This window comes from Pteropus alecto, unplaced genomic scaffold, assembly GCF_000325575.1.
Source record: "Pteropus alecto unplaced genomic scaffold, ASM32557v1 scaffold155, whole genome shotgun sequence".
Taxonomy (NCBI): domain Eukaryota; kingdom Metazoa; phylum Chordata; class Mammalia; order Chiroptera; family Pteropodidae; genus Pteropus; species Pteropus alecto.
In genome coordinates, this window is record NW_006438113.1 from 18,500,916 (window position 1) to 18,525,153 (window position 24,238).

At 34.5% G+C, this 24,238-nt stretch overlaps 1 protein-coding gene and 1 pseudogene across 1 annotated transcript in view; one reads left to right on the forward strand and one right to left on the reverse strand.

Annotated features, from left to right (window-relative positions):
- The window catches only part of JMJD1C (jumonji domain containing 1C), a 302,235-nt gene that overhangs the window by 1,934 nt on the left and 276,063 nt on the right, over positions 1 to 24,238 (forward strand). The window lies entirely within an intron of this gene.
- On the reverse strand, positions 4,199 to 4,316 carry LOC112482755 (annotated as a pseudogene).

The following is a 24,238-nucleotide window of genomic DNA, read 5'->3' on the forward strand; positions in this document are numbered from 1 at the left end:
TTTCCCTACCTCTCTTCTCTGAACCAAGCTGTATTTTCATGCTTATTGCCTATGCCTGTCCTTCATTTTTCTTCAATGATTTACACCCCATTCTCTGTCAAAATCTTTGTTTTTCAGTATCTTATGCCATGAAGATGTCCTTGATTTTCCTCAGAACTATTCATAATTCTCTTTAAGATTCCCTAATTTATTACTTGAATTACTAATTAATGCCTGTGTCATTCTGCTTTATATTATGGTTATGTTTTACTGATGTCTAATCTACTGGGTGGTAAAATGTTTGCGGACAAGTATGGTATATTAGTTATCTTTGTGTTTTCCCAGTTTCTAGAATAGAATAATTGCCCAATAAAAGTTTGAATAATATTAGTCACTCTCTTAAGTATCAAAACTTTACAAAACTTCAGCCATGTACAGTGGAAGTCTCTTAAAGATGTAAGTCTATCTTGCTTTCTTGAGGATTGTCATTCTGTATTAATTATTTCGCTGCATTTTAATATATTCGTGCCTTTAGGAGTTGCTGAGGTATATAGGACTGCTGGCTGCTTTCTGAAATGTCCCTATGCTGCTGTGTGTTAAATTTCATTTTATATGCTTATTTTATATCTTCAGCCTCCTCCACATTCATCCTACTTTTTGCTGCTCCCAATCTGGAACAGCCCCCTCCTTCACATCTCAATATGCCATGTGTTAGAAACCACCTACCCTGAGCTGCTACACTCATATACTTGAGTCAACCTGTACAACCCAGAAAGCCTAAGTAGTGTTTAGTCTCTTTTGATACATTGAAAACTGAGGTTTATTTAGAATGCTCACATAGCTTGTAGGTGACGGAACTGGAACTCTAATCCATGCTTCCTAAGAGTTCTTTACATTAAACTCTGATAGTTGAATTGGGTCTAAGGCAGTAGGTCCAGGTGGGTGTGCCCTCTTACAGGAAAGTTAGGAGGCTTTTTTTTTTTTTTTTTTAATTGTTGGAATGATTGAGGCTAACCATTAGCGTTTGATGGATGGGGGCCAGGGATGTTATACTTTTTTTTACAGTGTGTGGGCTATCCTGAGCAAAGAATGTCACCATGTCCTGCATGGTTTAGGAATACCCTGCCTGACATTTATGTAATATTTATCATTATCTGAACCTAGAACCTCCATTTTACATATAAATTCATGGTTTTAACAGACTAAATTTTCCGCATGCAACTGTTGATTCTAAACAGAAGATTTGTTTTCTTCACAACTTGACCAAGAGTTGTTGACAATTTTGGAAAATTGTATCACAAACAACTGCATTTGTAGCTGTTGTGTTCAGCTACCAATTACAGTACAGTTCAATTTTGTTTCAAGATTAACATATTGAAATACATGTCTTATAAATTATTTTCATTTCCCTTTTCCATTTATATTTAGGTATATGGATTCATCTGATGTTGTCTGTAGGAAGATTGTTATTAATTTCATTTCAGAGTGAACAAAGCTGAAGTTGGAAAATATTTTTTTTATGGAAGGGGACATCTGATATGGTTGAGTATTGTTGGCCTAAACTAAGAGTAACCAGCTGAGGAGGAATCTCTCATGGGAAGTCCCCAGATTTTAGTAGTGGGTGTTTCTAATCTTTGTGTATTGAGCTATGCCTTGGAGAGTTGAGATCTAGTTGTTGGCCGTTAGATAAGTGCTTCATGGTGTAAGGCAAGGCTTTAGAGAAAATGAGAGAAAAGGAAATATATTGTCTGCTGCCTAGAAGCTTTTAAGGTGTGGTCATTTGACATATGAGATCATTTCTTGTATAGAAGATAGATAATTATTTCTTTAAATACTAAACATTAATATTATTTTTACATCTACCATTAGTATTCATTTGTTGTGCTATGGAGTGCTTCCTTCGTTGTGTTCTGCAAAGACACTTTTCATTGGGTATCAACTTTAATCATGGTGGAAGGCAGCATACTTAGGGCAAAGGACATTCTGTCAGGGAACTTATTTCAACTAAAAGTAATGTGATGTTTGGCAAGTCACTCTGTTTCCTGTTAAATGAGGATAATACTGTTGTGATGATCAAATTTAAGGGGTTTTAAAACCTAAGGATAATTAGATTCTATTGAATCATTTTCTCTTCTACATCTTCACTTAGATGTTCCTAGGGAGTATGGAGAATGTGCATCTACTACATGTTAAAGGAGTTCACTTATTAGGAAAAAAAGAGAGTGGGAGAGTACCTAGGAGAGCAGGTAGTGAGAACAGAATTACAGGGCACAGAGATAGTATCTAATCTATGTAATTATTAATGAGTACGCTAATGAGACTAAATACTAGGTCACCATCCCATTTTATTGGAGGCGTATTTTTAAGTGCTTGAAAATATTTTTATTTGGGGGAAAGACTAAAATTACTAAATGAATCCACCTTTAATGGTTGTTCGGAAAATAGTGTTAGAGAGAGGATCTTAAAGAACAACTTAAAAGATGAAACCTATTCATTTTCCATCTGCTTGTCAGAAGAATATTTCTTATGTTTTGGTCAGTCAGCTTTATGGTATTATGGTTACAACAGCGGTCAAATTTGGCATCTGACATTGAAATAAAATTATAAAAAAAATATTGAAAATATATAATCAGATCGAAATAGCATAGAAAGTGTAGATTCTGAATTATTTGACTATAGCTATTAATAGAAAAAGATACTAGCTAACAGTCAATGAAGAAAGCAAAATACATCTGTTATGGATGGATCTACAGAGCACACACATATAGTAAGGAATCCACCATATCTGAGGTTCTTATACATTTGAGGGTAGTAGGTTTACTTAAAATAGTTAAGATCTAAACAGAAGAACTTTTACCCTTCAGGGTAAAAAAAAAAATGGTTTTGCATTTAGCCATGAGAATCATCTAGTTCAAGACATATTTGAAGTACTTGTACTACTCATTTAAAATAGAATAGATTAAATCATAGTTCCCTTTTTTAAAATCAAGATAGGTCTAGGATTTCAGATATTGTGCAGGTGCATAGAGGTTAGGGTATAATTTGCAGAAAGCTGAAATAGTTCCATCATGTCTAGTAAGCAGAATTTAAAAAAAGTTTATTGATGTACTTGGGTGGTAATTCAAAGCACATGGAATGAAATTCAGAAGGGTAGAAAAGCAATAGTTTATTGTCTTATATTGCCTATCTTCACTGTCCAGTTTCCTTCAGAGGTTATCTGTTACCAGGTTTATTTTTTATTGTTGTTGTTTGTTTTACCAAGTAATGTCTAGAAACAGATTCAATATATAGGTATTTAGTCTCAGATAAGGGTGAAATTTTACATTCTTTGGAACATGGTGGATTTACATAGTAAATGATTTTGTGACAGCCAGCTGTTCTAATAAAAACTGAAGAAAAAATAATTCTTGGTGGATAAGAAATGTAAATGTGGAAACTAAAGGTACTGTAAAAGTATCAAAAGAAAACATAGATGAACATAATATAATTTCGATAGTGGAAAGGCCTTTCAAAGTATGCCATAAAATCAGAAACTAAAAGGGCAAATTTCATAGACTTGATTACATAAGAATTTAAAATTCCTATAAATCCAAAAACAATATAAAAAAGATTTCAGGACAAATGACAAACTGGGAAAAAATATTTGTAAAATCAGAGAAAAGATTAATAGTCTTAATATACAAAGTATTCATAAAAGCCATTAATTAAAAATATATCTCAAAACTCAGAATCCTATTTCCATAAGGAGCATAGAAGTTGGCACTTTGTCCTAACAACATATAAAAAGCTGAACAAACTAATTAATCCACAGCTCTTCTTAGATCCTTCAGTAAAGTAAGGTCACATAGAAAACTGCTGCCCCCTAAATAGACAGACAGACATACAGAGAATCACAATTTACGAGAACAGAAACCTCTGCAGGAACTAGTGCCAGGGTAAGAAAACCTAAACTGTAATTGATGAATCTGGAGGCTCAGTGTAGACAACTCTGTATGTTAAAAACTGCAAGAGAATCCAGTAGCGGGGTTCCCACACTTTTGTGAATTTTATGTCCAGGAGCTCCACCAGGTCTCCACAGTTGATATCAGAGAAAAATCCCCTCAGGCTTCTATTGGGGGGCGGGGAAAAGGAACTATTTTGAAAAGCATTCTTCTTTTCTTAACAAGGCGGGCCCTCAGGAGAAACTTTTTTTTTTTTCTTATTTTTTAATTTTTACGCCTATAGCAAGCACCTGGTCTTCCTAGGTGGTCTCCCATCCAAGTACTAAACAGGCCCAACCCTGCTTAGCTTCTAAGATCAGATGGGATCGGGCTGATCAGGGTGGCATGGCCATAGATAGGAGAAACTTGGATCAGAGCCTAACATAAGTCAGGGAAGGGAAATACCCAACACCAGCTAGCTCTCACCTTAGGGAAGGTAAAAACCCAATCTGAGCTACTCTTTCTATACGTGTAGGGGAAGGGAAATACATAATTCTAGCCCCCCTCTAGTTATCCTGTTCCATCTAAGGGGAGTGGGGAGGTGGGAACAGAGAAGCATTGGTGAAGTTCATAGCCCAGAGGTATAGGCTCACTGAAAGACTGAGGCCTAATTATAAGAGTATTGAATGCCTCTCCTCCCATACCACTACATTACTAAAGACCTGTTTGCCACAGTTCCTTTTAACAAAAAATTACAAGGCACACTAAAAGGCAAAAAAATGAAGCTTGAAGAGACTTAGCAGTCATCAGAACCGGAGTTAGGTATAGAATGAATGTTGGAATTGTCAAACCAGGAATTGAACACTTTATTAATATGTTTAAGATTGTAATGGAAGAAGTAGGCAATATACAAAAATAAATGGATAATGTAAGCAGAGGCGTAAATTCTAAGAAAGAATTAAAATTGAAGATCAGAAATACTGTAACAGAAATGAAGAATACTTTTGATAGACCCATTACTGGACTGGAAATGGCTGAGGAAAGAATCTCTGAGCTTAAGAATATGACAATGGAATATTCCAAAAACAAAAGCAAAGAAGAAAAAAGTAGAAAAAAATAACAATATCCAAAAACTAGGACAACTACAGAAGACATAGTGTGTCTGTAATGTGAATACCAGAAGGAGAAGAAAGGAGAAGCAGTTTGAGTCAGCAATGACTGAGAATTTTCCCAAATTAATATCAGACACCAAACCATAGATCCAGGAAGCTTAGAGAACACCACTCAGGATAAATGTCAGAAAAACCTAGACATAATGTATTCAAACTTCAGAAAATCATTGAATGGAAAAAAATCTTGTAAGAAACCAAGGGGAAAAAAAACACCTTACCTGTAGAGGAGCAAGGGTGAGGATTACATTAGACTTTTTCTCAACTGTGCACGCAGGAGGAGATTAGGGTTAAAAGTATGGAGAGAAAACTCCACCAACCTAGAAGTCTGTACCCTGTGAAGTTATTCTTCAGAAGTGAAGGAGAAATAGTGACTTTCTCAGACAAATAAAAATTGAGAGAATTTATTGCTAGTAGACCTGCTTTGCAGTGTTAAGTACTTCAGAGAGAAGAGAAATGATACACATTAGAAACTGATCTACATAAAGGAAGAGCACTGGAGAAGATATAAAAAGGTAAAATAAAAACTTCTGTTATTCTTAATTGATCTAACAGGTTATAGTTTGTTCAGAATGATAGCAGTATATTCGATTGTATGTGTGTATGTGTATGCTTATGTATAACTGAAATGAATGAAAACAATAATACAAAGGATTGGAGGGAGGAATTAGGAATATTTTGTTTTCATAAAGTACTTGCACTACCTGTGAAGCAGCATAGTGTTATTTAGAAGTATAGATTCCTTGTAAATGTGTATTACAAACTCTAGGGCAACCATTAAAATATGATTTAAAATAAAGGTATAATCTTTCTCTATCCTTTTATGGTTAATCTATATGTGTTTTTAAAGTGAGTTTCTTATAGACAATATACAGCGGAGTCTTGTTTTTTTATCCTCCCTGGTAATCTATCTTTTAATTTATATATTTTAGACCATTGAGGTGATTATTGATATAGCTGGATTAATACCTACCATATATGTTACTGTTTTCTATTTGTTGCTCTTGTTTTTTTGTTCCTATTTTTGCCTTACACATTTTTTTCTGCCTTTTGTGGTTTTGAGCATTTTGTGATTCCATTTTCTTTTATAACAAACATATCGATTATACCTTTATTTTAAATAAAGTATATAATTGACATCTGTAGATCACAGATTACATATCCTTATCAAACTCATATGGACCATTCACAAAGGTAGACCTCATTCTGGGTCATAAAACACACCTTAACAAATTTAAAAGATTGATAGTCACTTAATATCTGCTGTCAGATCACAGTGGGCTTAAACTAGAAATAACAGGAAGAGAGTTGGGAAATCCTCAAATACTTGGAGGTTAAAGAGCATACTTCTAAAAAACACATAGGTCAAAAAAGAAATCTCAAGAGAAATTGAAAAATATTTTGAACTAAATGAAAATGAAAGTACAACTTATCAACATTTGTGGGATGCAGTGAAAGCACTGCTTAGAAGTTTATACTATTCAATTAATATATTCGAAAATAAAAAAGATCTAAAAATCAGTCATTTAAGATTCCATCTGAGGAAACTAGAAAAAGAACAAATTAAATCCGAAGTAAGAAGAAGAAAATAATAGAGCAGAAATCAATTAAATTGAAAATAGGAAATCAGTAGTGAAAAATCAATAAACTCAAAAGATGGGTCTTTGAAAAGATCAATAAAATCAGTGTCTCTAGCCTGGCTAAGAAAAGAGAGAAGATACAAATTACTAATATCAGATATGAGGGCACATGTCTACAGATTCCTGGATTATAAGTGATTATAGCACATTGCAGGACAAAGTTAATATACAAAAGTTAAGTGCTTCCCTATATATAATCAATGAACAAGTAGAATTTGAAATTGAGAGCACAATACCACTTACTTTAGTGTCCCCCAAAAATGAATTAGGTATAAACCTAACAAAGATATATATGAGGAAAACAAAATTCTGATGAATGAAATCAATGAGCTAAAAAATGGAGACTTATTTCATGTTCACAATTAGGAAGATTCACTATTGTAAAGAGGCCAGTTCTTCCCAATTCAATGTAAGACTAAGCAAAATCCGAGCAAGTAATTTTGTGGATATTGACACTGATTCTAAAGTTTATACGCTGAGGTAAAAGACCCAAAATAGCCAACTTAATATTGAGGAAGAGAACTGACACTACATGACTCCAAGACTTAATATAAAGCTATGTAAGTCAAGACAGTGTGGTATTGATGAAAGAACAGACAAGTAGCTCAGTGGAATAGAGAACCCAGAAATAGATCCAGGAAGTACAGTCAACTGACTTTTAACACAAAGGAGCGAAGATAACACATTTGAGCAAAGATAGTCTTGTCAACAAATTGTGCTGGTAACAGCTGGACGTCCACATGCAATTAAATGAATCTAGACATGGAACTTATATCCTTCACAAAATTAACTAAAAATGTATCATAGACCTAAATGTAAAATGCAGCACTCTAAAACTTCCAGAAGGTAACATAGGAGACAACCTAGGTGACCTTGGGTATGGTGATGACTTTTAGGTACAACACCAAAGGCATTATTCATGAAATAAATAATTGATAAGCTGGACTTTATTAAAATTAAAAGCTTCTGCTCTATGAAAGATACTGTCAAGAGAACGAAAAGATATGCCACAGACTGGGAGAAAATATTTACAAAAAACATATGATAAAGGATTGTTGTCTAAAATATACAAAGAACTCAACAATAAGAAATAAAAACCTGATTGAAAAATGGGCAAAAGTCATGAACAGACACCTCACCAAAGAAGATATACAGATAGCAAGTAAACCTGTGAAAAGATGTTCAACATCACATATCATTAGGGAATTGCAAATTAAAACAAGATACTACACACTTATATGAATGGCCAGAATCCAAAACATTAACCACTAAATTCTAGCAAGCATGTGGAACAACAGGAGCTTTTTTATTCATTGCTCATGGGAATGCAGAATGGTACAGCCACTTTAAAAGTAAGTTTGGCAGTTTCTTACAAAGCTAAATTTACTCTTGCCATACAATCCAGTAGATCCACTAGTCACAGTCCTTGGTATTTACCCAAAGGTGTTGAAAACATATCTACACAAAAACCTGCACACAGATGGTTCCTGCAGCTTTATTTGTGGTTTCACAAACTTGGAAACAAACAAGATGTCCTTTAGTAGGTAAATGGATGAAAAAACTGTAGTATACCCAGGGTGAGAAAGAAATGAGCTATCAGGCCATAAAAAGACATGGAGGAAATTCGAATGCATATTACTAAGTGAAAGAAGCCAATCTGGAAAGGCTATGTACTGTATGAATCCAGAGGCAAAACTATGTAGACAGTAGAAAGATTTGTGGATGTCATGGTTTAGGGGTGAAGGAGGGGATGAATAGGCAGAACACAGGATATTTAGGACAGTGAAACTATTCTGTAAGTTGCTATGGTGGTATAAACACGTCATTGTACATTCGTTCAAACATAGAGAATGTACAACACCAAGAGTGACCTCTAATCTTTGGATAATCATATGTCAATGTAGGTTTGTCAATTGTAACAAATGTACCGCTGGTGGGGGATGTTAATAGTGGGGAAGGTCTTATGTTTGTGGGGACAGAAGGTACATGGGAATTCTCTGATCTTTCCACTCAGTTTTTCTGTGAACCTAAAACTGCTCTAAAAAATGAAGTTTATTGATGAAAAAAATAAATCTCAGTAGAAAAAAATACACAAAGGCAATTTACAAAAGCTGTACAAATGGCCAGGATGTACTGTATTCCTAACTAATATAGAGATAATGCATGGTCCAAGTTCAGAAGTGGGTCTTGTTCAAGAAGCATAGTTCAACACCAAAAGTTATTAAAAGGAATTCTGTTGTCCTCAAAGAGCATTAAAGGGAATTTAATTCATAACTAGATTAATAATTTTTTCAGAGTCTTTTCTCTTCTTCTTTTCTCTTCATGCCCTGGAACTTCTCACAAGTCAAATTAAAACTTTTCCCTCAAATCCCAGTTAACAAGGCTGCCCCCCTCAATCCCCCACCAATATTACTTGTTTCTTTTATTACATTCACCAACTTATTCTTTATTAGGAAGAGAAAACTAATAAGTGGAGGAGGAAGGGCCATGGACATTCACAAGTCAATAAATTTTTTCATGTCACACTAAGAAAATATTTTCAGTTTCACTGGTTATTAAGGAAATCTAAATAAAAAAAAACTTTTTCTTACTGCCAAATTAGCAGGTATTAAATAATGTTATTGTTTAGTGTTAGTGAAGATGTGTGGTACTCTCAAATCCCAGTTGAAGTTTTCAGAACAGAAATTGTACATCTTTTTATATTTTTATAGATGCCAGGCTTTTAGTTCTAAGTCCCACTTCTAAGAATTGATCCCAGGCCTTTGGTTCAGTCTGTGTGTGAGGGCCCATCAGGTATAGGTTTAAAAGTTTTGTTTTCATTCTTTCTGTTACATTCTTAAAAAGTGACTCCATACCATATATCTCAAAATTGATTTTGCAACCTGTATTCAAATCACCTTTGTAATACTTCTCAAGAGAATAGATTTTCAGTTCCTTCTCCATACCATCAAAATCAGAATCTCTGAGTAGGGCCCAGGAATCTTTTTTTAGCAAGCTCACCATAATTAGATAATATAATTAACTATATGGTTAAATAATTAAGAGCCATTATTTCAGACTAAAGTTGGTGAACTTCTGCTCTACTCGAGCTCCAGTCTCATCTGGCTCCAACTCAGGCAGGACTTGACCAGAATAGTTGTCTGTCCCTATAAATCTTTGAATTTCTGTTCTCCACACCTTGAAATTCTTTTATATAATTGATCACCCTTCTTTAAAAAATATTCTTTTATTCCTGGTTCAAAGAAGGAACATGTATCTCTTGCTAAAAATTATGTGAAGAAGTTCTTGATTCTTCTTTCAAACCTCTTCCTAGACATTCTGTTTTCTTTCTTCATACCACCTTACCTTCTTTACTTTATGCTATGTTTTTGAGCTTTATCCTGTTGTCACTTGTATCTGTAGTTCATTGATTGCTATAGCTATGTAATAGTCCATTATATGTATATAAACTATATTTTTCATTCCGTTTAAAGATATTTTTAGATGTTTGAAAATTTTGTTGCTCCAGCTGCATATGTGAAGGTTTATCTAAGGTATGTAATGTGTAAAAAATCATATTACCTACTTCCCTCCCCCGTAACCGTCATTTTGTTTTCTGTATCTATGAGTTTGTTTTTGTTTGTTTTGTTTGTGACTTTTTGTTTTATATTCCACATGAGTGAAATCATATGGTTTTTGTCCTTTTCTGTCTGACTTCACTTAGCACAATACTTTCAAGATTCATCCATGTTGCCACAAATGGCAATTTTTCACCTTTTTTAATGGATGAGTAAAAAATTGTACATATGTACCATGTCTTCTTTATTCAGTCATCTGTCAGTGTACTCTTAGGTTGTTTCCATCTCTTTGCTACTGAAAATAATGCTGCAGTGACCATAGGGGTACATAACCTTTACAAATAAATGTTTTCAGAACTTTCAGGTAAATATCCAGAGGTGGGATTGCTGGATCATATGGTACTTCTAGTCTTAATTTTTTGAGGAACCTCCACACTCAAAACCTTTTTTTTAACTAAAACATTATTTTGAGTCCAAGTTTCATCAGATTACTAAAGGGGTCCATGGCGCAAAAAGATTAAGAACCCTTGGTAAACTGAGGCAGTGGCTCTTTCAGAATGTATTGGTACTTTGACATTTTGAGCAAGTTGCTTTACCAGTTTGAGTCACTGTTTACTTCTCTAGAGTAAAGTGGTTGAAGTAAATGATCCATAAGATTTCTTCCAACTCTAAAATTCTTATCTTGATTTTTCCCTTCTTCGAACCCATCATCTTCCGTAGTCTTCCCCTTCTCACTAAAGTATATAATTCTCCACCTAGTTTCTCAAGTCAAAAACAAAGAAGTTACCCTTGATTTCTTTTTTTTTCTCACCTATTATATCTGATATATCATCAAGTCCTGTCAGTTTTACTTCCTAACTTCCTGAATCTTTCTGTACCTATCTACCACCTCTTTCAGCTAGACTACTGCAGGTCTTCTAAAAGATTTCCCTACTTCTATTGACCTGTTACACTCTGTTGTTTGCATAGCAACCAGAGTCGCCTTTTTCGTACACAAATTATAGGACTTGTTTGCTGCTCAAAACCCCCTCCAATGGCTTTCCTTGCACTTGGATTAAAATCCTGTGTGAGCTGGCCCCTGCCTGCCTTTCCATCTTCCTGTAATATCACTCTTTTCCTAGCCCACTAAGCTTCAGCCATACTGGCCTTTTTGCTGTTTCTATAAACATGTCATCCGACTTTATATCTTAGGGTCTTTGCATTTACTGTTTCCTGCTGCAGAATGAGCAACTATTTTCTCTGAATTGGCTCCTCAATGCCATTCAGATTCCAGGGTGCCTACATTTATCACTCAATCTAACCTAGTCATCTTCTCACTCTTGGATCATTCTATTCTAGTTCTCTGCAGTAGTACTCAGCACTGCTGTTGTATCTTCCTCCACTTAGAAAGTTTATTAGAGCAAGAACGTTCTCTGCCCTATATTTACTGTTATATTCCAAATACTTACAATAAATACTTTATTGAAATATTTTAAACTCCATTAAGTCTTAATGAATATTTGGCACTACACTAAGTACTATGAGACTATTTAAACTAGTCAGGATTTAAAACTCAGAGGGCTAGTGATAACTTGAAGAGTGAGAAAATGTGTCCAAAGGAAGTAAAATAAGGAATGAGAAAGAGTTGAGTTTTCAATGATTTGATATCATTTAATAAAAATAACATAAAGATTCCAAGGCAATGAATCACAAATAGTTTATTTCAGGAAGCTGGGTATGGGGAGGTTATGAGGTTAGCTATATAGCATCCTCTAGGATTTTGAGTGGTCAATTCTAGCCACAAAAGTACAGAAGTGGGTAATGACTTTATACATTACACAAGGTGATATTACACCTTGTCCACCGGCTGTGCATAATATTTTATGGAACACACCCAAACCAAAATCAGCCATAATAGGATGATCATTTTAGAGCATCATGGTAGAGTGTGGATTGTAGAAGCTACAGTAGAACTAGCAAGGAAGTCGAGTAGGGAAAACAGTGGACACTGGTAGAGTTAGATACTTCTTAAACCATCAGAATGATTCAGATCCAAGGGAGGGGAGCTAGAATGGAGACTTGGTGACCATACACTAAGCAACTGCCAGGACAACTGCCAGGAGGTGTTCAGTAGTTGAAGAAGCAGAAGTAGGCAGTTGGACATAGGATAAGCCAGTCAGAAAATAGCCAGGAGAATAAAAAAAAAAAAAAAAAATGGAAAGAAACCAGGTAAATGAGAGAATTGTCTAGGATTCACAGCAAAGAATAAACGTTGAGTTAACTTCATCTGTCTTTATTCTTTTTAGTGAGAGCTAATCTCAGAGTTTCCTGCCAGTGATAATAAAAAGCAGCTGGTGGAATATGAGTGTGAGATTTGGAAGGAGGAAGGGACTGGTTTGAGGGTGGAGCAGACATATTTCTGGGTAGAAGTGTTTTTTTGGCAGATGTTAGATCCATCACAAATCATTGAGGTCGTTTAGTCCATTGTTTCCCCAAACTTTTATACAAAAGAGGTCTTAAATTGTTTTTCTACTGTGAATCCCATATTACAAAAATATTTTTTCTCAAAACCTTTGATTATTAAGAATTTGCCTCCCTATTTTTAACCAAGTCCTGTAATTAGAGCAGCATATGCTATCCATACTGAATTGACATAGGTTCAACTACAGGTTAAAAAAAAAACCAAAAACCCCTGCAATTTTAGCTAGCTTGTATGGCATTTTGCAATTAAATGGTTGTTTCATTTAGATTTTTCATTCAAATATTAAAAATGACCTGTGACTTTCAGGTTGAGAGCTTTGGAGTTTGCCATTGCATCCCTAATTTTACTTCTGAGGCCCCTTGATGTCAAATCTTTCATTGTCTCTTTAGAGCTGTTATTATGCATAAGTTGCTTAGCTCTAAGACTCAGTTTTCCCATCTACAAAATGAATATAATAACAATAGGTACTTTAGGAAGTTATTTTGAGGATCATGTGAGACGATGCCTTTAAGCTCTGGCATATTGCCTGATTCGTAGTACGACCTCAATAATTATTAGCCATTATTCTATTTTTAGAGCTATGCAGCTCATATTCCTGGAATTTTATTGTAGATTTTGGATTCAAAGTTTGATCTTTTTATCCCCCCCAAATTGATTCCCTCTCCTTTAACCCCTCAAAAGGTGGAATTGAGCAAAGAATTTGTTATAATGGCAGTTATGGCTGAAGGGAGAATTGAAGAGCTGGCAGGTTTTTAAAGGCTCCAGCCTATACAAAAAATAAACAACAGCAAAAAAACCCAGCTGTTCTCCATTTACTGAGCACAGAGTGAGAAGAAACAGGCTGCAACTTAAGTAGTGAGTGGATTACTGAGGTGCCATGATGAGCGGCTGGTGATGTTTTAGAGGTCATCTTACGGTAAAGTAAGGAGATTAGAAGGGATAAAATTTGCAAATTGGCAAATTTAGTAAAAAATGATTTTGACCTTAAGTATTTTTCATGCATTCCATTTTATCGCAATACATTTCATAATTGGAATAATATAAAAATGAATGTACGTAAATGAATAAAGTATATTTTCTTGCTAGTCATTGGCTTTTTTTTAAATCAAAATATTATAAACTCTATCCATAGCATCCAATAAGTGAGCTGATAATATGGGCATTCTTGTGTCCCGATTAAGCTACAGTGTCCAGCAGGTTCAAGAATCCAGATCTGGGTTCAAGTTGTGACCCTACCTCTTATTGATTGAGAATCTTGGACATGTTACTCAGTTTTTGAGTCTTTCTGTCTTCATCTATAAAATGGGATTTTTGAAATTTGTCTCATAGAGATGTAATAGTTCATATGTGTTAGAATTCTAAAGTGCTATTGAGAAGGGGAAAGTATTATTTATTTAAAAAATCCATTAACTAGGTTTGGTGGTTCTCTATTAAGCCACCGTTGATAGTTAAATATTCATTTATTATGGACAGTTCTAAATATCACAATTAAATTCCTGAGCTGTAAGTGGGTTAGTTATGTTTACCTGTACTTAAACCTTAAAATATGACTAATTAAAGGCTAATCTACTAAATAGGAATATGTTTAAGAAGTCTGGATCAGCGGTCCCCAAACTTTTTGGCACCAGGGACCAGGGCTCCTATAAGAATCTAATGCCTGATGATCTCAGATGGAGCTGAGGCGGTGATGCTAGTGCTAGGGAGTGACTGCAAATACAGATGAGGTTTTGCTCACCTCCTGCCATGTGGTCCAGTTCCTAACAGGGGACCCCTGGTATAGATACAGAGTAGACTACTAAAAAATAAGTATAATTCATTGGGATAATAGCATTTAACAGGTAAAAATGATTTACAAATGTCATGTAAAGCATTTTAAAGTACAGGGCTTCACCTAAAACAAATGAGTCTATTTAATAATAGTTTATTCTCTAAAGTATTTTACATGTCCCCTTCAAACTCGTGTCTATAAATTTGCATTTTAAATACTTACATAAAATATAGTTCAGAAGTTTGAATTTATATATTAGTGAGGGGCTTGAGGTAGTAAGATTCTACTCTGAATTTGTTTTGAATTGGTTTTTTCAACTTTTTTCTTTTTATTTGTGTGTATAGCCTGCTTTCCAGCGATGGCTGAAAGGATACCCTTCGGTATTTTCTGAATTGTTTTTCCATGATGTCTTTGTTGTAGTGACTATTCTAAATATAAATCTTTTTCAGTCAATATGAAAACCTTAATCTACGTTAGTACATTGGTCTTTAATCAGTCTTGCCTATAAATTTTACACAGGTTTAGAAAATCTATTGCCTACTTTTTAGTAGATTAAAGAACTTTTTATATAGTAGCTTAAGACTTTTAAAGAACTTCAATGATACTATGTCTCTCCTTTTATCTGTTTTATTCAGTTATCTCATAATAGTTTGGCAGTTCCTATTCCAGTTCTTTTTTTTTTGTTGTTATTTATTGCTCAAAGTTATCTGTACTTAATTCTTTAAAATAATATGAACAATAAGAAAGCATATTATTCTAATGTATTAATGGAATTGAAATCTCTGGATTATTGAACTGATAGTTAAAACAATCAAAGTTTGAATTAATGTCAATATAAGATAAATTTCTAGTTTCTTAAGATCTCTAACAAATGATTTGAAGTCATCTAGTCCTAAATTAATCAGGGATTTTTTTTGATATGTTTAATAAGAGTCTGTGTCTCACTTGTTTTTTTCATGTAGGAATAGCTATTGTTATAAGGCATTATTAATTAATCAAGAATAGAATTGAAGCTTGTTTATATTAATTTAGAATTTATAGCCAAGGATGATGTGAAAATTAAAACATCCTAAAAGCCCAAACAAGTGTAACAATTTGTTGAGTCGGACAGTCCCACACTTTTACTTCTGTAACGCTCCAGGACATTGCCCTGTTGTTTATGGTGATGACCGTGGCTAATTAAGGAAAGGTAAAGTTAAGTAAAATTTATGTTGTTTAGAAAGGCTAAAAAATGGTGCATATTTTGCATGCACAGATTTGGAAGTAGAAGATTTCTTTCACTAATGGTTAAAATAAAACTAATTTTAATACTAATCAGATAAGAGAATTTTTTTCAAATATTTGAAGCTTATCTGAAGCCCTCTGCTTCTTGTGCGTGAGAAATTAAAGGCAGAGGAATGGTCACTATTGGGACCATATAGCTTGTTGATGAACCATCACAGACCACATGGATGGCCTCATCTTCAAACCTACTGCTCTCTCCTTTCTCTCTGTTTTTATTAGAATAGTGACTTGCTATATTTTCAGAGTCATTTTATTTACTTACATGAGGAATAACTGCCAGTATAATAGAGACCATATCACCATTTCACACCATATCACTCTTCCCTACCTATTTCTCTCTTCTCACAATGTGCCTTCTAATCCTAACATTGACAATGCATTTTTAAAGGTCATTAAGCAATATACTTTAATGACAGAGAATAAGAATTTTAAAGTGAGTGACACAGTTTGAGTTCTGCCCTCACCACTTTCTGACTGTGATCTTTGGGAAGGTAGTTTGCAATCTAGGGGTGATAGACCCTCTCTTATGGGTTTGTCAGTTAAATTACTAGTGTTTGTACTGTGCTTGGTATAGAGCCTGGCACACAATGGTTACTATTTTTTTAATTATTGCCAAACTCAGTGACAACTTTATACCATCATTGTCTAGTTTATACCATGATTGTCTAGTTTCCTGGACTAGTCTGTATACTTGTTGAGAAAAAGAAGAAAGTGTAATTTTTCTGTGTATCTGCCATTCTTCCTGTTTTGATATTTTGTATGCAGATATGTCATTCTTATTTATTTCAGCTGTTTGAGACCTTGAAAGTCCAGGAGCTGGTAATTTTTAGAATTTTCTTTAGGCACAGATTAGAATTTCACATGCTAGGGAGCCTCGTGAGTATGAATGAGTCACTCTCCTAGTAAAGATGGTGACTTTTCTGCTTTTTCTCTCAACAGATGCATAACTCTTCTAAGGTTACTTTGCTGCATTTTATAGGCCAAAGTAAGTGCCATCATTTTATTTCCAAATTCAGGGATTTGTGAAGCACTCATAAGGCCTGTGTTACTTAGTAAATATTTATTGACTGATATCTCTCTAAGGTGAAAAACAACTTTACTATACTCTTGTTGTTTTGACATTTATCAAAGATTTTTGTATTATTTTTTCTTTGTTTTCTGAAGGCTTTGGTTTTTAAATCCATATCATCTGAAGGTTACATTTAGAATCAGTTAAAAAAATTATTTTTCCTCTGAGCTTTTTCTAATGTATGTTACTTGCTTACTACCCTTTTCTAGGTACTTAGGGCTTTTTAGTAAGGTTGTTACTCCAGTGGTATTCTCTGAGTTTGCAAAGAAAGCTTGTACAACTTAGAGCAGAAAATTGACTTCATTTATAGTAATTTAACTTTTTAAAACCATCTATTTAAAGACTTAAAAATAACAGCTTTATTAAGGTATAATTTACATATCATGTAATTTACCCAATTAAAGTAATACAAAAATCTTTGATAAATGTCAAAGCATACGATTAAAGCATACTATTCTATAGTTTTTAGCATCTTCATAGAGCTGTGTAGCCATCATTCTCAGTTTTAAAACACCCTAATCATCCCCAAAAGAAATTCCATATGTTTTAGCAGTTACTTCCCATTCATATAAATGGAATCATACAATATGTGGTCATCTGTACCTGGCTTCTTTCACTTAGCAAAATGTTTTCACATTTCAACCACTTACAGCATGTATCAGTACTTCATTCATTTTTATTGCTGAATAAAATTCTGTTGTATGAATATATGACATTTTATTTAATCCATTTGTTAGTTGATAGACATTTGAATTGTTTCCACTTTTGGCCATTATGAATAATGCTGTGAACACATATGTACACATTTTTACATGGAGATATGTTTTCATTTCTCTTGAGATTTTTTATATTAACTAAAATTATCTTGGGAGATAATTTTTTTTATAAACTAAAATAAAAATTTTCTTGTAAAGGAAAAGTTCTTATGTGCAGCTTTTAGAAAAATTTTTTGTAGAGTATTTTTAAATTCTATGTATCTCATTTAGCCCCATCTATTAGTTAGCTTTTGTTAGGCTTGCTGCACTAACAAATCACTTCAAAATCTCAGTAGTTTATAACAATAAAAGTTTGTTTCTTAAGTTACATATTAATTACAGTTGGTTGGGCTCTGCTCCACCTGTCTTCTCATTCCAGGATTCAGGCTAAAGGAACAACCCCTATTTGGGACAGTCTATTCTTAAAACTGAAGGAAAAAGCAGTAAAACTTACGCAACATGCATTTAAAGCCTTTGCTCAGAACTGACATGTGTTACATTTCTGCTCATATTTCATTGGCTTAGGCAAGTCTTATGGCAAACCTAACATTCAGGCAGGGAAATAAAACCTAACTACAGATAGACCCTGCAAGTCACATGGCATTAGGTGGGGCTATATATCCTTCTTACATGGAAGGAGGCACAGATGATTGAGAACAAAAATTCAGGCTATCACACCTCAGAAGAAAATAATGAACTTATGAAAAAAGATGAGGTGAAGCTGATAGAGCTTCCTGTCTTTTGAATTTAAGGGACTGTCCCATGACTTCATAAGTAAGGGTCATTTTTAGCACTAAGATCAGGGGGTAGCCAACTTTAATCAATAGTATCTAAAAGTGAGCCAGAGACCTGTGCAAGAGGATGAGAGACGTTATAATGTATCTTACATGGGAGATGACTTATCAGACAACACCAGAAGAGATTTACTACTGGATACAATATTTTGACCAATTCCATTCCCTTCATGATAGCCCGTCATAGAGAAGGTCCTTTTTGTTACTCTGTTTCTTGGGTAATTGAGCCAGGTATAAAATTAAACCAAGTCTATTTTCATTCTACCTACCTGCGTTTTCTTGCTACCCCTTTACCTCTATAGGACTGTCAAAACAGCTTTTATTGATTGTCTACTGAGTGTCATATACTTCAGACAAGGATTTCTCCATCTTTAAAATTTTGAAATGTGGCTTTCTGGAGTGAGAGTAGAGAGGAATCTCAAGTCAGACTAGTTTCTATAAAAATACATGCTTTGCCTCCCAGCCCAACTATCTATTATTACAGGAGTACTCAAAGTGTGATCCTGGGACCAACAGTATTATTAGCATCATGTGGGAATTTACTAGAAATTCTCAGGCCCTATGATAGACCTAGGCAGGGGTCTAGCAGTCTATGTTTTAATAAGCGATTCTGGTATTTACTAAAATCAGGTTGTCCCACTCAATCTCTTCCCTCTTCACCAGTATACCTCTTATATCTTAGGCCTTGCAGCATTTTTCTTTTTTTTAGTTTTCATTATGGAAAATTTGGATATACATAAAAGTTGAGGATAGTAAAGAATCCCCATGTACTCAACAACTCATTTCGACAATTATGAATGCATGGCCAACACTAATTCATCGTTACTCTCATTGATGCCCACCCTGCCTAAAATTATTTTGAAGCAAATCATATCAATTAACCAGTGAATGTTAATGAATCGCTTTAGAAGATAGAGCAAGCGAGCCAGCCTGCCTGCCTCTGCGCACGCGCGCCTGCCTGCCTTCCTTCCTTCCTTCCTTCCTTCCTTCCTTCCTTCCTTCCTTCCTTCCTTCCTTCCTTATCCTTCCTTCCTTCCTTATCCTTCCCTTCCAAAAGAACCAAAATGAAATCATAATCTCTTAATATCAACTCTCTGGCCTTCATATTTCCCCAATTATCTTATATATTTTTTCTCTTGTGAAAAAAAAAATAGTTTGCTTCGTTTGAGATCAAAATAAGGTCTGTACATGTTCTGTCTCTTAAATTCTTTTAATCTGTAAGTTTCTTCTTCCTCCTCCTCACCCCCATCCCCTTATACTTTTTTGGGAAGAAATTAGGTTACTTATTCTGTAGAGTTTCCCTCAGTCTTGATTTTGGAGATTATATACCTGTGGTGTCATTTAACATGTTCCTCTACCTCTGCATTTCTTAAAAATCAATAGCTAGATTTAGAAACTTAATCAAAGTCAGGTTTGATTTTTTTTTTTTTTGGCACAATTGCATTATAGGCTATGTTGTATATTTCCATTAAGAGGCACATAATGTCTGTTAGCCATTGATGGTCATTGCCTAGATCCATTAATTCACTAACGGTTGCAAAATGATGCTATTTTTTTTATCATTTCTTCCTCATATTAATAACTAAAATATTTTTAAATAGAGAAAATTTTCTTTGTCAACTATGTATTACCCTGAGGTAAAGTTTAAATAGGAAAGGAAGAATATTCAATTATTTCCTTTTATTTATCAATTTTGAAGCTAGCTGGTTCCTTAGGATCCTCCAATGATGAATTAATTCTAATATTTGTATAAGTTCAGGGATTTAAGAATATTTAATGTTGCAGTCCATTACCCTACTTATTGATGCTCAAATTACCTAGTAAAAGGCACTTCAAGTTGCTTCCAATATCCTCTTGACATGACCTTAGTAGTCCTTGATTGCTTGTTTTTTGGTACAAGACATCCCAGAATCATCTTGTAAATGTCCTGACTCAGACCTGGAAGCAGCCATTTGCTTGTAGAACCTTGATATTTAGAGACTATAATCTGGATGCTTGGATACGCATTGCTGCTTAGTTTTTCAGTGAACAGATCCAGGAAATAAGTTTGTTTGGTTTTAAGGCATAGGAAATGTGCTTGGCACTTGGAGAAGCAGATGTAAAATATGGTCCTATCTTTGTTAATAGTTAAGTCACAGTATTATAAACACCAAAATATTTGGCTTTTGTTATGAAAGCTTATAGGAGGGGCACCTCACATAGAGGGAAGGCGGGTATCAAGGACAGCTTCTTCAAGGTTGTTAGCACTTGACCTTAACTTTGAGGAATAAAGTGAAGTACTTTTGGGAGTTTTCTATTTAGGTCATCTATATGGTATGCTTTTGTCTTTGCACCAGTGATCTGACCAATAAGAGCTTAAGTTTCTTCATTTATAAATTTATGAAACTTACCAGCATACGCTTGGTTTCTCTTCAGGTTTTCTCCATCTGTAATTATATGGTAATAAGATTGCTGGAAACATGGTGTGTATACTCTTGTGCATTTGTCCATGTATTTTGATAGGACAAGATTTCTAGGAGGGAAATTGTTGAGTTCAAGACTATGTACATCTTAAACTTTGTTATATATACTGCTAAATCGCCATTAAGAAAGGTTATAACAATTTACAACTTTTACCAACGGTAGACTTGTGCCCTTCATACCCACAATAGAGAAACCTTAAAACTAAATTAGTTTCATTTATTTGTATCACATTGTTTTGACTCCTTCACAGAATATCAAAGGGTATTAATTTAAATATGTTTGCTTCTTTTAAGATATATGGAATTAATAGGATGACATTTTAAATTTAAGATATTTTCAGCACTTTTGGAACTTAGAAACTTATAATGGTACTTTATAATTCTTTACTATGGATCAATAATTTTCCATATTTTGAAAAGTAATTCAATGTTGGGATACCCAAAATTATATACCCTGCTTCTTACAAGTTGCAGGAGGAAAAGACTTCTTGATTTCTTGTTTCTCTCACACACACTCTCTTTTCTGAAATGTGGTCTGGAGATCTGGATTAGAATGAAAACATTCCTAAAGTAGTTTGGGAGTCTTCTAATTTTACCAGCCTTTTTCTACTCTTATATGACTTTGTTGCTTCCTTTTATAGTGGTCACTTGCGTGGTCAGTGTAAATATCTGAACCATAAATTATGTGTGAAAGAACATTTATGCTCCCTTCTTTAGGTGCTGTTAAATGTATGATTTTAATAATCTATACTTTCAGAAATTATAAGCTTTATTTCTGTCTACTTAAAATAGCCTGGGTTCTTACAATCCAGATTTTAATAGTGATTATTTAAAAGTTTTCTGCTTTAAATACATAATTTCATCAGGTCGCCATACTCAGAGAATTTTCTTGAATTATGAATGGAAATTATGACAAGGGAAAGAATAAAGGTGAGAGAAATTGAAAGAAAGAAGTCCAGACAATTTTAAATCATCTTTCTTCCCTCCTCCCCCTTAAATAGAAAGCTAACATTTTTATCTGACAATTCCCTTGAAGATGCAACTGTTGGGTAGACTCATGTTTTAGTCAGAACTTCACAGCTAAAACAAAGTGAAGACTTTAGTTAATATTGGGGTTATTTAGGCAAAACTGTGGTGGGTTATTTGTTCGAATTATTTCAGCTGCTTTGATCCAACCTCCCCATCCCCATTTTGGACTTGCCACTTTGAGCTTGGTATGTAAAAGTATAATTTATTTTCTTTGTCTTGTATTTTTAATGATTATTTGTATTTACTAATTAGCTTTTTAAAATATTTTAAATCTTTATTGTAGATGAAAAATTCCTTTTTTGGTGGTTAGTTTTGTCAGACTTTGTTCATATCAGGAGGAAATTTTATTTGGAGATTCAGCTTGCCTTTCAAAGAAAAAGTAATTACTCTATATGTTTAAAAATATACTCTCTATAAGGATAAGGAATTTCTGCTAGGTTGGATTTTTTTTTTCTTTTAAGGATGAATTCTCTTTTGTGGTGGCAAATAGCTGTTTCTGAAGTTGGCAAAAAAACTTCCTCTTGGGACTCTCATAGAAGTGTTGTGGCAGCTTTCTGATTCAACTGCTTAGAAAGCTCTCTGAAAGTTTCCTTATTTGTCTGGAAAAAGCCTGGAGCCCAAACCTGCTTTTTCCCCTGAGGAGGACTGTAGCTCTAAGCTGATATGGGAACAACCATGAAAGATTCTGTGGTGACAGTGTGAAATAGAGCAATATAAAGGCATAAATTTAAATTTTGTACTTCAAAGCAGATTTTCAGACACAGTAAAGAAGGCACTTTTTATGGTACAGATAGGCTTGGGCAGTATTTATATTCATAATCACCTTCTTAGGAAACCAAGAGAAAGGAGAGGAAAGAAAAGGAAGCCTCTATTTTTCTTATCCTTTTCCGTTTATTCTAAACAGTCCACAGCCAATCTGTACCTATACTCTGGACCCTCCTTTTTCTTGCATAGTGATACTCATACAGTCCACAAACAGAATAATGATTGTGAAAAATAATAGCATCCAGCTTGGTTCACACAATAAGTAATAGTTTCCCCTCTTTTCTTATTCAGGATTGAAAACTGTCAGAGCCTTTGTTACATTATTCCTGATAACTATAGTAATCTCCTAAGTGATCTCTTTGTCTCCTGTTCCCTTGCCCTAATTCATCTCAAATGCTCGCCCCTCCAGATCCAGCTTCCTGAACCATTACTTTCATCTTTGCTATTCCCTTTTTAAAAAATATCAGTAAGTTTTCTTGGCATATAGGATAAAGCCTGGCATAGAAGCACTTCAGAGATTAGCTCTAAAACTTCTGGCCTTATTATCCATTATTGCCTTCTCCAGTCTAGATATTTGTCTCCTTGGCACTCACCTAACAAGAATGTCTTCTCATTGGTGACATGTTGCCATGCAGGCATTTCACATTTAGAGGCTACTTTGCCTTTCCTTCTCAGGCCCCTCACATACTAAATTTTTTCTTATCTACCTACCTTCATGGTCTATCAACTTAACTCTGATCAGTGCTTTCAGCTCCCTTGTCTCATATCTCTTCATTGACGTGCCTAGGAAATCTTCCAACTGGATCATTCTCATTCAGGGTTTCTCAGTCTCAGCACTGGTCACACTTTGGACCAGATAATTCTTTGTCGTGGGAGGCTGTCTTATACATTGTAGGAGCATCCCTGGTCTCTATCCATTAGATGCCAAAAGCAACTAGATACAGGCTGTGACAACCAAAATTATCTCCGGATATTGCCAAATTTCCCAAGGGAACAAAATTGCCCACCCCATCCTCTTTTGTTGAGAGCCATTAATCTAACTGTATGCTTAATTTACCTTTTCATGAGTACTCCTGATAAAAAGTCTCACAAGTCATTGTCACCATAATTGCATGTTTTCTGATTTAGCTAGGTCCTTAATTGTGCTTGGTAGTCCTTTAATACTTTCATGGAGTTATTTCTTTATGGTCCCATATTTCCTATTTCATTATCTTTCTCTTATTCTTAGCAGACAACTTTGTCTTCTCTTTAAAGAAAAAAATAGAAGCTGTTAGATTTGTTCTTCCACACGCTTTGATTCCAACCATGAGCTTACCTGAATTTGAATTCTGGCTCTTGTATTTAACTAATTTTATGACCTTTGGTAAGTTAGTGTCACTTTCTTCACTCATGCATGGCTGTCATGAATTTAGCATAGCGCCTTGCCCATAAGTATCAGATGATGATGGGGGTTAGGGAATGTCAGAGCTGGGGAAGGGGTACTGTTATAGAGGGATGAGAGAGCCTCACTTAATAGTATTATTTGAGTAGAGACCCGAGGAAAATGAGGAGTGAGCCGGGAAGAGTTATTTGGAGAATGGGCTTTC